This window comes from Dromaius novaehollandiae, chromosome 2, assembly GCF_036370855.1.
Source record: "Dromaius novaehollandiae isolate bDroNov1 chromosome 2, bDroNov1.hap1, whole genome shotgun sequence".
NCBI lineage: Eukaryota > Metazoa > Chordata > Aves > Casuariiformes > Dromaiidae > Dromaius > Dromaius novaehollandiae.
In genome coordinates this window covers 10,013,904-10,038,593 of record NC_088099.1, presented here as the reverse complement: position 1 = coordinate 10,038,593, position 24,690 = coordinate 10,013,904, and the positions used below count along the sequence as shown (strand labels likewise).

At 39.8% G+C, this 24,690-nt stretch overlaps 1 long non-coding RNA gene across 1 annotated transcript; it reads right to left on the bottom strand.

Annotated features, from left to right (window-relative positions):
• Positions 1-12,093: 12,093 nt before the first annotated feature.
• Positions 12,094-24,056, bottom strand: LOC135327422 (uncharacterized). Its single transcript, XR_010387534.1, has 2 exons — positions 23,955-24,056; positions 12,094-15,518 (listed from the first exon to the last, which is right to left on the bottom strand). It is a non-coding gene; the product is annotated as an uncharacterized LOC135327422 (long non-coding RNA).
• Positions 24,057-24,690: the final 634 nt, after the last annotated feature.

Below are 24,690 nucleotides of genomic sequence, written 5' to 3'. Positions count from 1 at the left end.
GGTAAATTATTAGATCAATAGATGTGATTTGACATTTAAAAAAATCCTGTTGAAAGCAGTCAGTCTGAATGAGCACCACCCAGTGCAGTCTGAAATCAACTTCTGCAGTGACTGTGAAGGAGACCGCGAAGAAAAAGACAGTGGATTCTATTGTTCATCGTTGTCCAAACTAAGCAAAATAAATAAAAGGTATCAGAGAATATGGGTTTGCTCAGGATGTGACTTTTGGCTTTATTTCCCTTTTACAAATCTAGAGAGATATAATACTAAAGTTTACAGTACTTGAGGCGACAGCAACTTTTTAGTAACACGTTGAATGTATCTTTGAAGGCTCTGAAAATGTGTTTTTAAACTATGGATTTTATTGTCTTTGTGTGATGTGTGAATATTGTAGCATGTGCTTTTGTGCATATACATATCCTCCAAACGCGCCCTTTAGGTCTAAGATCCCATTTCCTTCATACAGTCAACAATAACCATCAAGCAATTTCTATAAGAGCAAGAGTTCATCTAGAAGACCTGAAAGTTAAAAATTCCCACCAAACTAATTCGGACACCATGCACAGCTTGCCTATTGTCTGTCTGCTTCCAGAAGCAAAGCGATTGGTTCATCTGACTTATTGTAAAAGTCTACGCCAAGCGGAGATGAATTACTTCCCAAACTCCATTGACTTTGTTGAGAGTCTTCATTACGCCTTTGATTAAGAGTTTTGGTGATGGTAGAGCCTATGTTTGCGTAGCTGTCTCTAATATTATGCAAACTCTGAAAAAAGGTATTTTATTCATTGTTTTATTTTCCATCCACAAATAGGCATGCCCAGATGCCACATACCACAACATTTCTCTTCCTGCTTTTCACCAGCAGATCAAATACCTAAGAATTACCAATGTAAGATCATGTTTCCTGAGAAACTTTTTTCCGAATAGGAGACTCACGACTGCCACATTTCAGCTAATGGGGAAACTGGTATCGTTGTTACTGGTATTGCCTTGGATTACTCTAATATAATGCTTTAGCATCCAGTCTACATTTCATCACTAATAATGTGTATGTAATGCAGCTGCAAATTTAAGCAGCATGTTACATCATCTCAGCTGAATGAAGAGAAAGTTACAGTTTCTAGTTCTTAAGCCAGGCAATGCGCTGTGATGTTTGAGTTACAAGTGTTAAATTCCAATAATCAAGAAATAAAAATAATGGAAATGGCGATGTTGGCGTTGGGATTCATAAAATCAAACTTGGGGAATGAGAATGAAAAAGTGCTTCAGCCTCAGTTATCTCTCTAACTTCTTTTGATGCTTAAATCAACTTAAAAAACACTTTTGTTTTCTGGAATGTTGTATTTTTTTCTGTTAAACTGTGTGAATATCCCTGCTGTACACGTACAGCAGAGGAATCGGAAGAGCAGACAGCCACGGTCCCTCCCAGTGAGCTGAGGAGCAACATTTGCACCGCAGTGGAAGTGCCTCCACTTTCTTACAGCAGATCCAAACCCGATTTCAATGCAATCCCGCCTCAGTTTCCAGCAGGGAATGTGTAGAACTTCCGGAACTTGTAATTTTTTTGAATGATAAACATTAGTATGTTGAAAAACTTCACCTCGACATGTTTATACTTTTGCTCTAATACACATCATTTTGCCTCTGAGCAAATATTACAGGTTTACCCTTGCTACATCCGTATAAAGCAGAGATGTGTTAGTTATATACATCTGAACAACAGAAAATAAAAACACAGAGAGAGGAAAAATGATATGACAGAGCCAAAAATAGAATCAAGATTTCTTAAAAACCACTCTAGTGCTTCAGCCACAAGCTTCTCCCTGGGAAGAGACCAGGAAGTTTACCATTCGTATATATTCTTTTCAATTTATTCCATTAAACCATTGAAAAAGGTTTGTGGACATTCTTGCTACAGTTTAAATAGAGGCTAAATTAAGTTTATCTTGAACCTGTTCCCAAAAGGCCTGAGATAAATCTAAACATATATACAATGCAGATATATGTTTTATTTTTAAGCCTTTTGTTTAACAGTTGACATTTTCTCATAGAGCATAGACCTGAGATATGGGTCTGAATTGAAGAATTCAGGTCTGGTTTCTGAATGTAGCAAAATTCAGAGATACTCAGATTTAGGAATTTTTTGTCCAACGAGTAATTTGAAGCATACCATCTGCTGTGGACCTGACTCCTCACAAATTTTAACATTAAGCTCCTAATTAAAACTTCTGTACTCTCAAAAGCACAGAAAATTGTTTCTTGTCTGGAAATTGTTTAAGGGTTTTTACCAAAGAAAACTTTGGAGGCAGTTTCATCCTTCTTCAGCGCTGATGCAGAGCACAGTGACGGGGCGGGGGGCGGAGGGGGAAATACCTGCTGCACTTCTTTAGCTTTTCTCCAGAAAAATTCCCTAATAAACACTATAAGTGCGTTTGCTAAGTCTGTACTCACAGGCGTAATCTTCTATTGACACATGTATAAATTACAAGGGGAGAAGCACTACCCAGTCACAGGGTGACGTTCTATCAGCCAGATTTCTGGGATTTTTGAGCAGTGTACTCTGTATATGGCAACTGCAGGCTAGTGTTTGCCTATTCTTCACTGCTTAAAGCCTCTGGTTTTGTCTTGAGGGTCCGCATAAGGTCAGCTTCCCACCCCCCAACAGTGTCAAAGAAAACCACGCCGAAGGTGGAAGAAAATGCCTCTACTTACTAAGCAGGCAGTGTTGATAAAACAGCTCTCTGTTAGAATAGCTTTAAGGGCAAACAGTGAGGAGGTTTACCCATTCAAACAAAGTTAAGAGTGAGCAAATTCTCTTAAAGATGTACCTATGTCTGCGATCTTTGTTTCGTTTTCAGTTACTTGATAGAAAATAAAGATAAAGACAAGAGCGGGCTGCATTGAAAAATCCTCTGTGCTCCTGAAAATGTTTGTTTTGTGGTCAACAGAGAAGCTTAAGAGAAGGCTGCTTTAGCCAAAATGTAATATTAATATATATATATATACAAAAAACCCAAACCTATTGAGCTTTTTGTTGTTGTTTTGGAGCCTTTTTTCACCTTTGCTCTCTCATTATTTCTCATAAAAAACAGCATGGGAAATGCACATGTTTTGCCACGTCTGATTTACTTGCTTTTATGTGCTCAAGACTTAAGGGAAAGTGATCAAAGGTGAAGCTGTGCGGTTTGTAAACACAAGACTGTGGTTATATCATGAAATTTGCATATAATTCTGTCACTCACTTCCGTTTGTTTGTTCTTGTTTGGAATTTCAGATGGCATCTAGACAATGACTTCCCTAAAAACGTGTTCATTAATAAAAAAAAGGATTGTGGGGTTTTGCTAGTGTTGTCTGGCTTGGGGATGGGATTTGACTGGTTGGTCCGGTTTCAGATTTAGACGAGGGCTGAACTGGAAATTCAAGATGCCGTTAGGATAGGACCGCAAATGAGGAAGGAGTTTAGATCTAAATGTTGGGGCAGCCCAGAACTGCCTTCATCGTGTAATCAAATAATGACGCTGAGCTCCCAAACAGAGATGCAAGTTAGGAACCTGCACCACACAAAATGCACCTCCTACTGCTTCTGGGGATGCCTCCTCTGAAGCCGGTGTCCCCGGGGAGTAGCTGTTCAGTGAGCTCCGCAAGCTCCTGTTCAGTGAGCACGACAGGCAGACCGAGCCCCCGCTTCTCTTCATCAAGTGCTGAGGGAGCTGGCTGATGTCATTGCAAGGCCACTCTCAACCATCTTTGAAAGGTCATGGTGACTGGCAGAGGTGCCTGAGGCCCGGAAGAAAGAAAATGTCACTCCAGTCTTCAAAAAGGGCAAGAAGGAGGACCCAGGGAACTACAGACCAGTCAGCCTCAACTCCATCCCCAGAAAGCAGCTCATCCTGGATGCCATCTCCAAGTATATGAAGGATACGAAGGTGATCAGGGGTAGTCAGCATGGATTCACAAAGTGGAAATCTTGCTTAACCAACCTGAGAGCCTTCTATGATGGAATGACTAGCTGCGTAGAGGAGAGCAGTGGATGTTGTCTATCTTGACTTCAGCAAGGCTTTCGACTCTGTCTCCCATAACATCCTCGTAGGCAAGCTCAGGAAGTGTGGGATAGAGGAGCAGACAGTGAGGTGATCTGAGAACTGGCTGAACGGCAGAGCTCACAGGGTTGTGATCAGTGGCGTGAAGTCTAGTTGGAGGCCTGTAGCTAGCAGTGTCCCCCAAGAGTCAATACTGGCTCCAGTATTGTTCCACTTATTCATCAGTGACCTGGACGAAGAGACACACGAAGCACTTCCACAACAGGACTTCTGTCCTGCAGCCCCACGAAGAAACCTGCTTCTCCCTTCCAGTGTATATTTCTGATTTCACAGGTTGCTATGGGGCATGGCTGGGTTTTGCACTCACTTACAGGTGTTATTTTCTGTGATGTGGGTTTTCCAAAGGCTGGTCTGATTAATCGGAACAGGATCGCACCAGAAAAAGCAGCACAGACTGCGAACTTCACCTTCCTGAGAGCTGTGAGATCATGCTCAGAGACAGAGCACTTAAAATGAATTAGTGTATTCCAACACAGCAAAAGCTATAAATAGAGTGCTTATAAATAAACCATTTTTGTCCCTCACTCAGGCACCAATTCAGCAGTCTCTCCCTCTGTGTCTAATACAGACATAGACTTACATCCCACTGATTTCAATAGGATACAGGCCCTTGCTTGCAATTAGGCATCCAAGCAAGTTTTCCTGCATTTAAGTCATAGCCTTAAGTCCACCAAGGTATCAACCCCTCTTTCTTATAAAATCAATAGAGTTTAGGAGCCTGAACTCCACTGTATAGCTAGGTCTTACATTTTAGAACAACTCCAACGTTTTATGAATGAGAGGTAGCTCTGTCCTCTCCCTAATGCTTCTGTTTGCCTTTCCTAAGCAACTACTGTTCCTTACATAAGGGAGTTAGTATTTGCATAGGACATCTTTCTTATTCCAACACATAAGCAGCCTCCTTATGTTGTGAAAGAAAAAACATCACAACTGTTACAAATCTTCTGAAACATGGTTTAGTTTGAAAGCAAATGCGTGCCGCTATCTTGTGTAAGCAATTCTAAACAGCCAGTAATATCAAACACATTTTGATAGATCAAGCCAAAAATCCTGAAACTTCAGAGATGTGTAATTCGGGATTGGCAATAAGATCTAAAATATGTGGTTCAAATGCACCTGCTTGGTCAAACATACCGAGTACAGTGGTACCCAGGAGGTGGTCAAAGGATGTGATATTGTCACATGGAAACTTGGATACTGTTTCATGCTGCACCAGTATGCACCGCGCATGTTTGCACCAGTATGCGCAGACTGAAAATCACCATCAGCCTTATGCAGAGATGCTCAAGATGCCCAAATTTCTATTAATCTATAAGCAGACGGCGACATAGTTGACAAAAGATTGCAGTGATTCAGACAGGGAGTCTGATGCAAGTGGACAGGGTCTGCACCAGAGTTTCTGTCCAAACATAGCAGCTCTCCTGAGGCAGCTCTGCTAGCCATGCATGGGCTTGTGTCCAAGCCTCACTTGAAAGCCTATACTAACACGCAGAAATACCTTAGGTGACAAATTAGCTTAAACACAGCCTTTCTTCACCTGTAAATTGTAAGCACGGTTTTGCCCTTGTCATTTTTGCTAGTTCAAGAAACGTCGTGTGGGTCTCTGCCCGTGTCGTTGTTGGGCCTCTCTGCTGAGTCCTGCTGCCTCTTTAACCATCTTCTCTACCGCTGATCTCATGTCAGAGTGCAAAGCTTCTGCCTGTAGAAGTGGCACAGGTTCCTGCTTACTACTGCATATATGCATTTTAGTTCCTTTAAATTTAGCTGCAAGCTCATTTTCTTTGTTTAATTTTATGTGCTTTCTGTACACGCACCAAAAATACAATGACCGGTGCTTTATTTTGTTTTTAAATACATCAGCTAGCTTCATTGTAAGTTGGCACAAGTAACTGAAAAATCTACTACATTTACATCAGCTGAGTGGCAGGCCGAGGGACTGAAGACAAAGCAGTGCCCAATACCAAGACAAGATACTGTGTTTTTGAAAAGGTCTTTTACCTTAAAAGCTAGCTCTTCTAATTGAACCATAGTACTGGTAAGAATTTTGTTGCTTTAAAGAATTCTGACATAATTAATGTCATATATTAAGCTTAATGGTGGAGCTGACTTTATATACTATGAAGTCATGCATTTAAAAAAATTCACTTCCCCTGTTGAGATGCCAGAATACGTTGATCTTCAGGTTGCAGAGCAAGACCTTTGCCGGAGGAAGTGAAGCATATTCTTTCTCATTACTTTGTGACAATTTCAGTCTCTTTAAATTACAGAGATCCTTATATTTGTTGATATTCAGGATAGGAATGATTGCTGTATCACACAGACTGGCAAATGACCACGACTAGACTTTTAATAGCTCCTCTAGTGTGTCTCTAAAAACCTTGGAGGTTGGCACCAACCGCCTAAGCACAGAAGTCTTTGTGGAGCCCCCTTGTCTTCAGCAGGATTTGCAGTAGGCATTAGGTCCGCTGTGCACACCACCACACAGAATCAAAGCCCGTTTCTTGCAGGTGATTCTGCATTATGAATTCCCATTATAAATTGGGGCAAGGAGTGCTTTCACGTTGCTCAGAACTGAGAGTCATTTCAGAGAAATCCAGTCTGCAGCAACGGCAGAAGGTGCTTCACATCTTTAGGGTCCATGCTGATGGTGCCCAGGTTCTCATTCTGTGCTCGTGTTCTTTTTAAGAATACATAGTCTTCTCATTTCTCTTCAAAAAAGAAATAATTTCTTTGTGAAACCTCAATTTTTTAAAGAAAAACAGTAAGAACATTGACAATAGTGGAACATTTCATTTTGTCTTGGTTGATGCTAAAAATCTAATGCTTTAAAACAAATTTATAGCAGCTTCCAGCCACAGTGTCTGGAGATGCTAAAAGAATCTGACAATGTCACCTGGACTTTAAGAACAATAAACACATTCTTCTTGAAAGAAGACAGATTAAAATACAGGGCTGAACTCTACTCCCAGAGAAATTTACCCAGCAGAGACATTTCTAAGGCACTGAACAAACCCTGCAGTGGTTGAGTCCTCAGATATTCTGTATTAAGTACTGTCTCTGGAGAGGTGCTTAAAAATTCATAATACTGTGTATCTATTGATGTATTTAACGGAACTCGGGAGTAAGAAAGTAGAACTCTCCAGCACTGTCAAGATAACACTGCCAAATTTTCCTTTGGATCTATGCACTTCCACATGAAAACCTGAGTTCTCTCAGGGCACAGATATTATAGTTGGAGCTGACAACTTGGATCTCTATTGTGAGAAATTATTCATGATATTAACAGTTCTTTCCTCTTAAGGTAAGCATGTGAAATATTACATCTTCACTCAGATTTCCTGCAATAACCTGATGTATATAACTCAATATTAGGGGACGTTCATCAGCAGGAACAAACGTATACGCGTTCGTGTGGCAGTATAATATAACAAAACTCAATAGCAGGATGTAGCTGTTGAAGCCAACTTGAAAAGAATAGCAACTATATAGACAGTACATCAAGTTGGGAGCCTTTTACAGCAGGCAGTTAGATACATGCACTGTGAGGCTTTCACACTATATATCAAGTCCTGCCTCTGCATGAGAGGAGGGTAGTTTTACAATAGAGCTACACTCTCCATTGCACTGTGAAAATATTTGCCCTTTTTTATCTGTTACCTTCGTCTAACATTGTCAATAACCTATTTGTTGAATATTTGGGAGTAAGCTATGTGTTGCTATTGAAATGCTCCTTCTGAAAACTCTGATATCAAACGTGCACGAAACCCGAGTGAGGTTAAGTCCTGCTTCGGAAAAGGGCAAAGCCAGTAAGCTGTCCAGTAAGCATAGCTCCTAGGTCCTGGTTTTCTTCTCGTGTGACTCTCAGCTCAGCATTATACCTTTCAGAAGTAGAGACACAGTGAGAGGAGACATGCAAGAGAGGTAAGTTATACATACATAAATGAAAGCAAATTTAAGTCAGAAAGCAGTCTCAGCCAGGATAAAGTGTAAAGTAAATCAACTTGCACTCTTCTCTAGATTTGGCCAAAGACTGATGATGCCTAAAATGTTCTACATCTTGTAGTTTTTGTCAGCTCCACATTCTTGATGTTTAATCCCACTTTCCTCTGCCCAAATAGACAAGGATGCAGCTGATGATTTGATCTTTAAACTTCTGTTGCAGGTTGGTCTCCGTAACCAGCTTGCAGAGAGAAGACTCTCGGCTTGGTTAGGCCCAAGTTATGCAGACCTTGAAATAAAAAAGCGGAAAAGACCTAGTGCAAAACTTTCAAGCTTAAACACTTGAGTGACCTCATTTGCTTTCTGAAAAGGAGATGGAGGTTTTAAAGAAAAACTTGCTCTGTGGTCTATATAATTTTAAGTAATTATAAACACATAGAATGAAAGTTGTAAAATCCTAACAAATGAAACATCCTTTCCTACACAAAGCTGAACAGCTCTACAGTGCTATTTCATTTATGGTTTTCTGTTTCAGAAAGGCTTGAAAATGAGAGGTATCCTCCATCATTCATACCTGCACTGCATGATTTTCTGCCATAACCATCTTTCTGGAACACAGTAACCCTTGAAGTGTCCAGGCGTGTCTAGGGTCTCAGGAGATCCACATGTGCACAAGGGTTTGCCTTGCACCAGACGAAGGCTTCTCAGCAGCATATGTAGAATTAAATATTGCTGAACCAAGGCTGAGAGGCAGGTGCAGGAGTAGGGGTGCACCCAGTAGGGGTGCTTTTGCCATGGGAAATTTGCAGTGGTAGAGGAGAGGCAGATGCACTAGGGGTGGGAGGAGATCTGGGCTTGCTGCTCTGCAGAGGTGGAAGGGGTTGGGGCAGCTGTGCCTGCTGCTTCCCCCTCCGTTCCTGGCAGGAAAGTTGCTACAGCTCAAGCCCTGGCCCCTCTGTCAGCAGCAGCCGCCAGACGAGCTCCCCGGCGTAGGGAAAGTGGCAGTGGGGCCACGGCCATCCTTGGCAGTCTGCTGCCATGGGCAGATGAATGCTCTCCTGACCCCCCAGCTGAACTCTCAATACTGCTCTGAAGGAGGTAGCTTTTTTTGCCCTCTTTTTTCACAAAATTACAAATAGAAAGATTAAAGAAATTCCTTATGACTTATCTCATGGCAAGGGGCAAGAATAAAATGTGCACTTCCTTCCTGAAAGCCCTGCCTTTACCCATCAGGCCACCCGTACGTCCCACTGACATAGCTGAAGAATTACATTGAATGAGTCACCAGTGACTATTTGTGTTTGAGGGCTTGGAGCACACGCTGTCAGCTACAACACAAAAGTTGCACTGGGTTGCTGCACAGAGCAACTTGCGGATGCCCAGGGAAGGTCTCACTTGCATTTCCAATCCATCCTCCCACTCTATCTTTGTCATAGGGCAATATGCAGCACAGTGGCATTCTTATGGGGTTTTTTTTTTTCCCACCCACTCTGATTTCCGCCTCCATTTTGACCTTTCTTCTGCCACAGATGTCCATTGGAAAGCCAACTGGGGAGCCACATGCCGTAAGACCAGCACCTACCCATTTTGATGGGCAGAAGTTTAGTGGTCTCCATCTTTCTGACTACAGTTGATTGATAGATGCAAAGAAGAGAGATGACAGGTTTGCATGGCCCATTTTATAGAAAAAGGTCCCTTACCATTTTAGGAAGAGCAGGAGAAATAAAAGCTTTTCCTCTATATGGTATCATTTCTATTCACCTGCATAGTCTCTAAATACATATGAAGGAGAATGATAAATCCATGTCTTATGTAACTGTAAAGTCTACAGTCCATGGACTCATGTAACATTATGGTTTACAAAGACTCATTAATTGGCTTAAACAAGAATATCAAAAGCAAAAAAAAAAAAAAAAAAAAACAAAGAAAACTTGCACGTGCCAGACCTTTGGGTGGTGTAAACCTGCATAATATTCTGTAATCCACACCTACTGGCAAACCAACTCTCTCTAGGTCTGAAATTTATTATGGACAATGCATATTTGGTTAAAAAGTCCAGAATCAAATGGAAAAATAAATAATTTAGCTTTGTGTTAAGAGCTATAATAAGGCTATGATAGATTATTAAGATACGTTTAATAAATGATGATTCAGTTGTTAGAGTCCAACAGGTTTCATGTAACCACAGCTTACAAACATCTATTACGCTTCCTTTTGATGTGCTTATAGCCATCTATAATAATTATGTATGTAACACACTCATAAATCCACTGACTCTGTATTAAACCTCTCTGAACCCTTCCTAAATGGAATCTTAATACAAAGAGTGAAAAAGGTATTCCATTATGGAAATAGGTTCAGAAAGCAAGAAACATTTAACGTTAACAATTTCAAATACATGTGAGGAAACTGCAGTGTATTGCCAGCTGCATGCAACCATGTGCACAAAATATATTCCAAGCAAAACTGGTAAAAAATAAAATCAAGAAATATAATCTGAAAAGAGAGAGCTATAGAGTAATAGCTGTCTAAATGCCACCCCAATAATGTGTGCCTCACTACGCTATTTTGAAGAATGAGCTTTTCTAGAAAAAATTTTCCTTCAAAGACAAATATGAAATAATAAACAAAAATATGTATTTCTAAACATAAGTCAAGAACTGGGCCAAATCTCAGTGCTCTTCACTGTAGCTACTTTCCTGAAAATGAAATTTGGGTATGCAGTTGAAAAAGCACAGTATTATCTTGGAAAGAAGTTTGCAAGGCAGTAGCCATGCAGCTTTAATAAAATGCAAGTTTTGTCTCTCCCACATGCAGATTCATTCCCATTGACTTCCGTGGCCAGAAGCTGTAACACAATTTGAGTCTTTTAAAAAGAAACAAATACACAGATTAATGCAAAAGCAAAGCACTTGGACACTTTTGCATAGGTTTTTACAGGACTGGATTGTCTGCAGAAGCATTTAACAGCCTTTCTTGGTCTATGACTATCAGTATGGAGGGAGACATTTTCATTTTTCAGAGATGCATTTCTACTGTGTAATCCTGTCCAAGGATCACCTAAGCTTGATTGTTTAATCATTTCTTTAAAACAATGCAAATGGAAGGCAAAGTTATTTTGATCACCACCACAGGCTGAAAGGCCTTGGCTGAGATTTCATACCAGACAATAGAAGAAAGACTGCAAAGAGATAACAAGGAAAACATGATTAAATCACAGAAGTGACATAAAATCAATAGAAGCAGGCAAGGATCAATAATTCTTTGCTCTGAGTAACAGTCAGTAGCGCTTGTACTCATTTTCAGATTTTTCCAAGATTATTCCCTATTTGAGTTGTGTGCAGACAGAGACTTTCTTTAGAACACTGTTCTTTTTAGCATTTTTCATTAAGATTGTTCTTTTTTAGATATTTATTGTATAATTCATTAGCTACACTGACTTCATTTGTGCTGGCTTACGGGGAAGCCTATGACTAATCATAAAATAGCACCGTAAAGTAATTATTTAAGAAAAGTTGATGTGAATTTGTAGCCATAGTAGGGAGAAATTTTTGACTTTTCCTATCTGTATAACAGGTTTCATCTATTACTTTATTTAGTCTGTCAGCTTACATGTATTTGCATTTGTTACTAAAAATTAAGATGACAGTGACAATTAATTAAATCAAGACAGTCTAAAATAAAACAACCAAAGCAGAGATATTTACTCTCATGGAGTCAAGAGGATCTACTGCATTTATGCCGGGGGTGGGAAAGGAACGGCACCAGACAAGTTGCATTTTGTAAATTACCTGTATTGTAAAAATAACCACAACAAATGGTGAAGTCTGTGTTTTTCACAAAGCAGGCCAAGCCCATACAATACTCCAGCAGAAACAGCCATACAGGTACAGACCCATAACCTACCCCCACCTCCGCCTGTGGTGGGACAAGGAGACTATGGTTTGCCACCTGGGTCTGCAACTAACACAACAGCTAAACCTCAGCTCCTGAGACGTGTTCATGTACCTAATTGCCACTGGCTCTGAGGGTACACTGCGAAGAAGACTTTAAGTGATCGCCAGACTTTCACCAGCCTCGAGCCAGGCTACCTCACCTGACGTGAGCTGTCACAACACTCAGTATCTTCAGTGGAGCTATCCTGCTGTATTAGCAACTGCGAGTGTTTAAAAACAGTGAGTCAGGCTACAGAAAACATAAAACTGGCTTGAAAACCTCAGGAAGTTAAGAAAGGGTCCTTTTGCTTTGCAATCTAAAGTTTCTACCAATAGGCTCCATTCCAGTCTAGTTTCTCTTCACATCACCAAATTTTGGTTATTAATTTTTTCTCATGAAGGAAGGAAAAGCCGAAGTTCTTATGTAGAGAACTTTCACAGCTGATATTCAAAACCCCATCCTTTCCCCACAGCAACCCATCTGTGTTTTGATGTTTTGACCTCAGTGGGACCAGGAGTTTGTCCCAGATATTTTAAGACTCAATAAAAATCTTGACAGTTGCTAATATCAGGCAGCTTTATGTCATAGGAGAACTTGGACTGCTACATTTAAAACCAGTGAAGAGTCCCCTCCATTCATCACGACAGCCCTTTCCTGTCACAGCAGAGTAATTGAATGGGCTTCTCTTCAGACGCAACAGTGTGAAGCTGTGGGAAAAAAGGCCCAAGGTTGAGTGTGAGGGACACAGAGGGATTACCTCATGTATCTCCAACTATCTTCTATCTGTAAGAGTCTACAAAATCTTCATGTCCCTTCTCTCCAGTGCTTTGATTTAAACTAGTTCCATATACACCTGAAAGTTTAACAACAACAGTACTTAACAGAAATGAAATGGAGCTCTTCACATTCTGGACTTGATCCTTGTTCCGACCAAGTAGAAGAGAAGATCCCTCAGAAGACCCCATACGGAATTCACCCTAGATGGCAGGAATTCAGAAACAAAGATAGTGGGAGGACAGACAGAAAAGAAAGATCCCCAGAGCTCTGCAGGTGGGCATGTGGCTCAAACAACTGTTAATCTTTAAGTGTAAGGAATAGCATGGGAAGCCGTAACAATACAATCTGCATATGCTTTGGTGAGCTTCTCCCTGTGGAGCATGCACCTGCCAGGAATCCTTCCTGCCTCAGTGATCATCAGAAGGCGAAAAAATAGATAAAAACAGGTGACATGTTTCTGCATCAGAACGACATAGCATGGTGGAGAAAATGCCTGGAATAGAGCTGGGGTGGTAGGACTGTAAACAATTAGAGGGTCATTGTCCTATGAAGAACACTTTGGAAGCTAACATTCAAATATTTTTAATATGACTATTTTATAGTTCTTATTGGTAATGCTTTCATGCAAAACAAGTTCTTGGGACTTAACATCTTTTGCTGAAACATTTGTTCCCAGGGAAGATGCAGATATTCGATATTACCTGAAGGTATTCAATATTCAACAGTATTATCTGTGAGCATTTCTGAGAATTTTTCCTACTGCCAATATATCATCTTCCTCCAATAAAAACATATTGTTTCAAAATTAGGGGTTTGCTGCCTTATCTGTGTACTAGCATTGTCTAACAATAACGATGTCCTCAAGGAAACTCATGCACCTGCATGAGCACAAGGCTATGAAAGTTGTTAAATACTCATGAGTAAATAATCGATATCCAAACATGCATTGTTGATCTGAGTGCCTTTGGGTACACCAAGTATCAGACTTGTGCATGCCCTGTTTTGAACACCTCATTGGAAAGCATTATTGTCAAAAATTAACTTATATCAAAATATTCACATTTAGCATGATGTGGCTTATCACACACAAGTATATTATTATCAACCCAAGCTAGTGAAAAACACTCTGATAATCCTCTCATGGATAATTCAGCTCACCCCGTGTCCAGCGCTAGATACAGTCCAGAGAAAGGGAAGAGAAGACCCCAACAACTGTCAAATTTAGTTCTTTGGAAGCTGCTGAAAAGAGAACACAAGTTGCCAAGGCATGAGAAGAGCTAGGTAGACATTAGCTTCATATAACATTTTCTTTGCAAGCCTGTCCTTTTAGAGATTGATAAGGCTTTTGAGAAGGGAGAATATAAATGTGTTACAGGGAAGACTTAATACAACAGCTATGCTAGAGTCAGGGCTGCCTCTCTCACAGCACATTTTCTTGTCTTTCATTTGCTTGCACACTCCTCTCAATTTCATCTTTTGCTTAATCTGGGCTCTGCCAAACATGAATTTTAAGCATTTTGAGAAAAAAACAGTTTTGCTGTTTGTTATGGATAAAGTGGAAGAACTGTATATATTTGGGGGGAATATATACAACCTCTTGTAGTGGTTTTCTAAAAAGAGAGAGAGAGATACACAGTTCTAGATATCCACTGTTTAGACAGGATATTAGTATTTGGCAGGGAGACAGTCAAGGATACACCGAATTACACCAGTTTGTGTGAAATCCCTTTTGCAAAAGAAAAAGTAGCAGAGTTATTGAACAGTAGATATTTTATGGAAAAGTTTATGTCTCTTTGTGCTTTTTTGACCCGTTTCCAGATCAGAAAGGTCCACGCACACAGGAGAGAGCATTTCCCAAACTGGCGTGACTTCCAGATCTAAAACTTTAGCCTTGTAACTGGCAAGGCTCGAATAATGCTGGGAAAACAATTTGCAAATGGATAGTCACAGTGCTCCTATCAAGACTTGAGGGCTACACCAACAAAATTTTAAGCAAAATTCAAATTCAGTTGGCCTAGCTACCACTCGCATCTCCCTCCCCTTTCGATGGTGAAAATCTTCTTCAGTTGACAGAGCTGGACTCATGGGACTTTTTAGCCAGAGAGATAAGGAAAAGTGATGAGAACATGATGGGTTATCTACAGACTCAGAAAATTTCAAAATATTTAGCTTGTGAAATATGTAAAAAACAGAGCATATGATTATACCACATGAGTATATAGCTACTTTTTTTCACTGACAGTAAAACAATTCTCAAATAGTGTAGATTCATACACCTTCGTATGAGCCATAGAGGTATTAATATGCAGCATTCCCATATACATGTACGTAAGCATACAAACACACACATTTAAATGGCATTCCTGGATTGTCTACACCTGGGGTCCTGCAAAGTGCTTACACCTAGCGAGCTCAGCACAAAATTGTTTATATCTTAGCCAATGCAATCATATAACAATGTCCCAAGGAACATTTAGGGGTAATATTTTTCATGTATAGACAGTAACTTATCAGACTAATACCATACTGGGAAATTCTACTAATTCATAGAGAAAAGTGGAAATACAATATTTGTGGAACCCTGCAATGAAAGAAGAGTCTTTTCCTTTGAAAGCAAACAAACTTCTTTTCATCTTCATACGAACCTAAGAGATTTCCCTTTCTTCTTTACCAAGGAGTGGTCGGCAGGATTTCAAGTTATTCTGATGGTTGACAGCTCCTCTCACAAAAAAATGAAAAGGTCTCTGTCTCTGGGCTGAGCGCACACTGCACATATAAATAAAGAAAACAGAAATCTGTAGCTCCTCAAGAGTAGTAGGATAGCTTTTTTCTGAAATTCCTCCCCTGGAAAATCCACGTACAGAAAATTTGGATTTCTGGAAGTTTCCTATGTCTTGTAGCATGAAAAGAACAAAAATAAAACCAATGATTTTTTGAACTTTGTTTTTTTCAAGATGCCAAATTTTAGTCCTTTATATCTCTTGCTGTGATGAACAGGCACTGCCTTCAAGTTGAAAGTTCTCATTTAACCAGTTTTTAATTACAGTCAGAAGTTTATAGTCCAACTATATATAACCCCGTAAATCATCATTAAAATGCCTCCAGCCATGAAACAATGACAAGAACAATAATCACTGTGTATATATCAAAAGTGAGAGATTTATACGCCAGCTGAGACAATAGCACAATAAAGCAAATGTTTACAGTCTTTAAGAATATCAATGTCATTTACCAAGTATGAGTAATAAAATCAATACTGTTGCTATTAATCAATATCTGGGTGGAATTTGCTCTGGACATAAGATAGATAAGACAGTTAGCTACTCCTATCCTTTTTAGCAAATAAACATATATTTCATTGAAGATATGTCTTTTCAGCTGTAATAACGTGCTGGTATGCTGATGATTTATTAACATAAAATACAGCAATGCAACAGCTGCAGAAACACAATAATCATCCTTCCACTTCTCTGTGGTGTTAGGCCGAACCTTTTATTTGCCTGTAATGACAACAAGAAATAAATAAACACCCCAGTACCTGGTGAGGGGGGTGAGGCTGGCTATTCTCGAGGATGTGCTTTGCATCGCAATCAGCGCTGTGTATTGAGGGAGCCGAGTGACACATTTAACAACTCACTATTTATAGGACGTGTAGAGGATGTCTATTCCGGAGCCTCTTACCTAGCCTGAACTAGAAAGGCACTTATAAAATTGAATTTGCTACTCCGAGCTTGGACTCTGCTGTAAATTACAGTCTCTGGTTGTGCCTGACTGCTGAGCCATGATGAGCTCACCGAGCTGCTCTAACCCTCGCTCAGGTCCCGGTTTCAGCTTGCATTTTATGCAACTATCCTTCCATGTCTGACACACACACAGACACAAAATAATAAGGCAGAGAAACACATCACCAGTAAAAAGATATTTTGCAAGAATAGCTTCTAAAAGGACATGTTACTTGGTCTGTACAACATAGTCCTGGCTCAGCAGTCCTGTTGCAATCTCAGGGTAATGTTGGGAGAATTAATCCAAACTTGCACCAGTGTTATAAAGAAAAGGGGAATTGGTCCTTTGCTGATCACAATCTGTCTCTGTTTTCCCTCTCATTTGTACCTCTTTTATGGGGCTCCGTCATATGGTGGCATTTGCAGGTCACAGTAGCATGCATTGGGCGTAACACTTATTTAAGCTTATCTGTAGAAAAGAACCTGGCAATGATCTACCTGGAGCTCTTTTACTGCTGGAGATGATCCAGGTTTCCTTTCCTTTCTGCCTCCCCCCCTTCTCATCACATGAAGCAATTACTAAACCTGCCTCAGTGAGCATGCATTTTACAGGAAGGGGACTGAAGGTCCAAGGTCAACAGAACATAACTTCCTTCAAGACAATAGAATTATTTGGGATTTTATATTGAATTACAGAGAGCAGGTTTCGATCCTCCAACCAGCACTTGAAATAAATCAGAGTCATTCAAGTGTACAGTGAGAGCTGCAGCACACCAGTTAATTTGGCTGATTAACAAGAAGCAGCAAATAAAGCAAGTTTGTACTCATAATTAAATTTGTGTTTTTGACGTTAAAAGCTATCCGAGAATGGTTTATTCAACTAAATTCAGTTAAAAGTCTCACAGTAATGCTTGCATGCTTCCTACCTTTTTGACTAAAGTCAGAAGAATTATCCACATTGTGTGGAGATTAGCAAAGTAAAATTAAAATATTAAGAACTGTTTCTTCTGCCAAGCACAAATAAGTGTTAAGCTGGCAAAGCTTGTAGCCTGCCAGAATCTTATGATTTCAGTACTTGCGTTTGTCCAATAAAAATAATTCTGAACATTTTAGATCTTGACACAGCAACTGGCAGCTTAAAAATAGAATGCTTTGGGATATCAATTTTGCAGGCAGACACGCACTTTCACGGGAACCAGTTAGATCCAGCAGGGCTGGGACTGCTCATGTAAAAAGTCTGTGCTCATCTGAGTCCAGCAATCCAGGACACAGACTTCTAAAGCAATAATCTCAGTAGTAAGATTTTTGTCTTGTCTCACCCCACTGAAATGGAAAATACTGTAGATCTGTAGAAAGACTGATATAAGGTGTGAGTTGGCCTTGATGGTTTAGAAAGAAATCAGACAGAGCAGCATTTTCTATTTATGCACATTCAAAAAATCAATCTTGATAAGAAGTATATCCGTATTCATATGTAGATACACATGCGTTTGTAATGTGTCTTAAAACCCTAAAGGTACTTTTCAAGACAGGGAAGTAGTCTTACAGCCAGCTGGACTTGTTGTTGTTGCTGTTGTTATTATTTTTCTGAAGACAATTGCACACTTCTTTCATACCACTGCTTTTTCCTTGGTACACAGATAAAGTCCTATTCAGGAGAGATGATCAAAAATAGCACTTAAGATCAAAAGGACAAGAAGTTATAGTCCAGGTGGAAAATTATCTATGACAAATCCATCACTAAGTCCATGAGCTGGCAGGGAAGAGACCTCAGAGGACTCTCCACCACAATTACCTTCTCTTGAGTAATGATGCAGCATGAACTCCATTATCCCACTTAGGTTAACAGGTTTCTTCCTAGCTCCCTCTAGTGAACCCAGGACAGGCTCCTACTTCATCCCACAGAGCTACCCTCAGAGTAGGCTGGGATTTACAACAAATTGGTGTTTTCCTTTAGCACAGACATTGGTTGCATGTAGACATGTAGAAGTGCATTTCTTGTCCTGATCCGCTGATGGAAGAAGTTATGGCCTTTGGATGGGACCCACTCATCTCATGTCTAGCTTTAACCTGTGAGAAGTTAGGCATTTACTCTAAACCAGTTGTCCGGGCTCCACCTTTAGCCAGTCTAGAGCGACATAAACACCTCCAGAAGGCTATTCATTCCACTCTATCTCTTTTCATTGACCATAGAAAGACACTGGACAGCTCATTCAGATTAGATAACTAAGTGTCAAATGGACAAATTTAGGTGAGATGACTTCCTTGCGATGAGGTTGTTCAGCCTTGGCAGTATCTTCAAGACCTGATCATACCTGCACCTTGGAAAATTTGTTTGTTTGACTGGACACATTGAAACTTGGCCCTCTGTTACTCTTCTTGTCAAAGTATGCTCTTAACAAAGTTGGCTCCTAGCTTCAGTCCAGAATCACTCATGAAAGATTTGATTGAACAAAGCAGAAAGAGAGAAGCCCTCTAAGAAGAATGATGAGCCCAGCATCATCACAAAACAGGCCGTAGGGTGCCCTCATATCTCTCCCAGTGAAAAAGGGAAAATAACTTGTGGGTGAAAACGTAATGTGAAATGGGGTGGTAAATGCCATGTTGTACCTTTTACCTCACTTATGAGTCTGCAACAAAGGATAGCAGCTCTTGCCACTGTTTCTACTATTCAGAAGGACTTTTTTTTTGTTCTGTGGAGGATAATGCAACCATCACCCATATAATCCAAGCACATTTTAGCCCACTGCAAATTCAGACAGTAGTTGAACCATTGACAGAAATTTCTAGGAAATAAGCTAATAGTTGCTGGGAAAAGTTTATACTTTCTTCTTCTGTGACATATCCATGGGAAAACATTTTCTTGAGTGTCTTCTCATTTTCACAGATTGGGTTTCTACAAGTACTTAGTAGATTATTCATACAAAATTCACTATGAAAATTGAAACAAGCAAACTGATTGTTAAAGGCTGTAATATAGCAGCACCCAAAGGCACTGACCAAAACCAAGATGCCACTGAGTTAGGGGGTGTGTAAGTACCTTGCGGCCAGACTCCCATACTTTTACTCCCATTGGATAGTCCCAAATAGTCTCAGAGAAGCCAGTGGGATTACTCAAGGAGTATGTTACTCAATGAGAATAGATGTACCAAGTTTTGTTTTACCCCGAGGATCTTGTAAGACTAAAAAATTTGGGTGAAATATTTGGTCCCATTAAAGTCAATGGCCAACAAAACAAAGCAAAACAATTAAATTCAAAGAGCAATATTCACCCAAAGAATAGGCAAAGAGAGGAGGACACATCATTTGCATGACGCAGTCAGAGTGGCAGCAAGCACTGCTTAGTTACCTATTTTTCATTCCCAAGGAAAAACACATCAGCATATACAAAGCTGTGGAGAAAGAAGCAATGAAAATGTCTACAATATTATTATTAGTATACCACATACAAGTAAATTTATTAGCTCTATTGTACACCTCGCATTTTGTTTGCTTTCTCATTTGAAAATATGAAGTATGTTGGTTAATTAGATAATACCATTATTCCTCTTTCCTGACTGGATAAACCCAGCTATAGTCAGAAATGGTTTTGATCAAAATGTTTTTCCACTGGAAATCTCCAGTTAGTTGAAACCATTGCTTGTAACAAAAGCACATTCATTTACTGTTGACTCAAGTGCTGAGCAGAAATTCTGGTCCAAATGTGTTTATGTGGAAGAAAGAGGGAGACAAAAAGTTGTAATATTCTAATGGCTAGGACATGATGAGGGACTATTTAAAAAAAAAAAGGGATACTGTCCCTCTACTGATGAATTATATATACAAATTATCAAGTTTTCACTGAAAGACTGAGAACACTCCCAAAATAGATCACTGGTTAGGACACAAACTGGAAATATGGGAGACACAACCTTCAGTCTCTGCTCTGCAGTGGGGGAAGTAGGTACTTCCTTTGGTCTTCTATATCCCATGTGACTATGGAACAAGAATGCTTTTCTGTCTTTTTTTGTGAAAAGTTTGTTGGTGCTAGCGTTCATCTTAATATGGAAAGCATGGAAGTTCTCATTACACTTTCTGGTGGGGGAAATATTCAGGCCAAGTTGTGTCACTGAGGCCTCACATCATTTAGGTAATTGGTCCAACAGCCTTCAGGAGACCCAGCAGACAAGCAAGGCTATTGAGTTTCGGGAGGAAACTGTACTACTTTTAGCAACATTCTTTCTAGAAAAAACAGCTCTAAAATCAGCTTTGTGATGGCAATTTCCTCATTTAAACCTTCATCAGGGCAGGTAGAAGCAGGGCCCAGGAGTGAGCAATATGCACCCTGGGCCATGGGGTGGGGACAGGACACAACAGTGCTATTCATTCCAGGAAATACCTCGAAATGATGGGGCTTCTTTGAATGTGAGCACTGTCTGGTTGCACCATCACCCCTGCCCAACATCATCCGGACTTTCAAAGAGAATGATGCAATTCTCTGTGTGTGTGCTACAAAGATGCCCTCAAATCCAGGTCTGGCTCAAGTACCTTCATGTCAGGACTCTTACAGTTTTGTAAGCATTATCATTCTAACAGCTGTCTGTCTCATATAAAATGTGCCACTCATGGTGAAAGTAGTCAGCTATGGGGGAAATGTGGCTTTCTGCAAGGATGTATGTATGAAATCCTCTTCCCTCAAAATCACCCAAATATTTGCAGACAGTGAACACAACAAGGACACACAGCATAAGCTATGCAAAGCTATTTTTACATTCTGAATCTTGTGTTTTGCCCAATGTTCTGCATTAAGAAGATAAAAGTATGTGATCTCTGTTTACCAAGCAGCTGGAAACAAAGTAGGAACAAGTCTGCAGATTTTGATTCTATATGTGTGTGTGTGAATCTGTGTGACACAGCAAAAACTTCAAGAGATTGCAAAGTTCAAATCTATTAGAGAAAAAGCATTTCAGTCAATAGTAGGATAAAAACAGTAAGAGGTTGTAGATTTTGACTAATAAGCTGGGAAGTTATTGTAAACATTAATCAGAAACACATTAGGGGAACACCTAGAAAGCTATTGTTTAATTAAAGATAGTTGACATAACTACACTGAAACCATGCATAAGCAAATCAGAATTCTTGACTAGGATATGGCACGGCACAAAAGTGTAACCTATCGCACGTAAGTATTGCTAAGTATTGGAGGTCCAGCCATTCTGCGGATAAAGAGTAGGCCTGTAGATCAAAGACACAATATGGACCAAGTGAAATCAGGTTAGGGCAGGAGGAAGAAACTGGAAAGGGTTAGAATTCAGAGGAGAGCGCTCATATAGTATGTCAGTGGCCTGAAAGAATCAGTAAACCAGGTGGCTGAATTTACCAGTCCAGGTACGGTTGAGAAGACAGTCATTAAAGAGGGCTTCAGACCTGAAACTAACTTTTAGAACTAAGAACATGAAATTAATGCTAAAGAATATACATATATACTTATATTTATAATATATATGTTGTACAATAAAAGATAATACAAAGGACAAGCAAACAGTATTAAATAGAATAAGAAGTGGGATCTTGCAAAATATTTAATGTTGATCTAACTCCCCCTCTTCAATCCAGGGTTAATCTGGACACTGTCATCAAAAGCAGCAGCCTGTGCTGCGGTGCCACATCAGAAGAAGAAGGACCAGGCAACTGTAGCCTATGGCTGCTCCAGATGGAAGTTTAAAGACTGAATTCTGCAGGAAAATGGACAACTCTAAAATGTTTCACAGAAATAAAAAAATCCACCCAACTTCAAGATTCCAAATCAAAGGAGAAGGGCTTCAGACAGAAGAAGATTTGCAATCATATCTGCCAGACCTGGAACAGTGTCACGATAGTGACCACCAAAAGGGACAGTAAAGTCCTAAGCAAAGAGAATAGTATCATCTCTACCACTACACAAATGACTTCTGCTAGAGTTATGGCACCACCCTTTGCCTGTTGTGTTCGTTCAAACAGCAAAGCGGAAATTTGTTTCTGATTTCACATTTAGACAGGGCTCCGGACAATGGGGCCATAATTTCATCAGTGGATAGTGCTTGTCACTGTAATATAAGTAATAATAATAATAGTTTTGAAAGAATGCAACAGAAAGAGAGACTTGAGCAAGGGCATTTTAGTAACATTATATTCAGGAAGTTCATCTACTTCAATGCATTAAGAGAAGGTTGTCCATGTTCATTATAAAGGAAAATACACATACAGAACATGAAGGACCTGATTCTGTGTCTTTTAAAGTGGCAAAATTTCCACTGATTTTTTTATTGTAACATTCAGGCCCTGAGAGAGAGTGTTAAAAAGGTCTAAGCATAGTAGGGATGACAGATGCCAAGAGATTGTCTCCATTATTGACAGACCTAAGACAGGAAAACTTAAGAAGGATGAAGAAGACTACTAAAGGCATCCTCACATAGATTTCTTTTCACAGAGTAGTTATAAACAAGAGTTATAACTCACAACTCAGAAAGGATGGATACAGATAGGTCCTTTGGCTTTTTTCCATAATAAAATCTTTAATTTTCCTAAAGAAAACAGAAACTTCATGCACATGCTGCTTACTTCAGAGCAAAACTTGGTTTACAAACTCAAGTAGTTTAAAGTATTAAAAAGTTTAGTCTATCTCTACAAGTGAACTTTATCAAAGTGCAGGTAAAATCGAGCCTTCAGGTAAACAGCAGCATTTGCCAAGTGGAAATCCCAGGTCTTTGTATATTTAGTAATGAGTGAAGATAAGATTTCTCTTTTTGACAGCATGATGGATACAATCATAAAAAGAATCATGCTGCTGTAACAGAGTATACTTGAAGAGTGAATGTGATGGCTGCAGCTTTATACCTGAATGTGTCTTACCTTTCTTTTATTTAAAGTACATGAAAGTCAGGTTCTCTGGCTTGTGAAAATGTTAAGGTTTTGTTGGTTTTTCTTCTTTACTTTTTTTTTTCAATATAGACGTGCTACATTTAATTGTCAGACTCAGATCTGTTTCCCAGTTCAATAATCACTGACTCATTTAGGCATATTTATTTAATGTCTTTTTATAGACAGAAAGGTACAGTAAGCAAAGAAATACAAACTCTTGGAAGAACACTGGCTCATAAATTGTTGCATGTGATTCTGCTACTGTGGGTTAGAAGAGGGGGGGCATCAAGAATGTGGTGAAACCAGCCAGTTATAACCTTGGTATTTCAGTATACAGGCCAAGGTCCAGCCTACTGTAGGTTAAAAATGAAATGAGTTTATTGGTCTCAGCCTATTACTTTTTGGATGCTTATCCACATCACAGAACCAATAAAATCTGACGTGATTGACAGTCTCTGCTTTGAGAAAGACCTTTCAGCTGGTAGCCGCTCATGATTGAAATCTAATGACCCAGCTCTACTGGAAAGCTCATGCAAAGATTGATTCTGCTATACCTCACTCTACGCCAAGATAGCTATCTTTAATTAGTCTTAGCACTCACCTGAAACTTGAAGGCCCTTGAAGCACACACTGAAGACATAAGCTAAGCATAGGTTCCAAAAGCGTGGTGGGCGCTCTTCATAAAGTGTGCGTGACTAATTTGTTGAAGATTGTCTTTCTCCCAGTAACCTACCAAAGAAAACCCATGGTACATCATTTTGTAACGCTAAGCTCACAAACTGCACAAATTACAGAGGTATCTTCCAGCATACTTGTTGGAGCCCAGGCATATGAAGAAGTCTCGGTGGAAAGAAGAGAAAAGCATGGAAAGGGTTTACTTACGACTCATTTCGAGTAACAGGCTCTTTTTCCAAAATTGTCCTCAAAATCCTGTTGTGCAGACAAAATGAAAATTCTAGCTGATGTCAGCAGGCTGAGTACGTCCAACTTACCTACAAGCCTAACTTCCACAAAATCCTACAAGCCAGCACTTAACAGACCCTGCCAGGATTAGTGTCTGACATCGAGTTCACCAAAGAATAACATTTGTTTACAAGACAGAATATCACATGAGTTTGCACTTAATAGCCAGATTATTTTTATTTGAGGATTACATTAAACTGGAAAAAGAACCCGCAGTTTGCTGCCACCTGATTCTCTGCTCATGCAGGGAAGGTGACCTCCACTGAGCCAAGTCTTGTCTTTACACAACAGTTATATCATGCAATGGACATTTGCAAGGTTGAACTGCTCTGTGTTTAATCGCTCATCAAAAGTAGTTACAGGACCCAAATCCA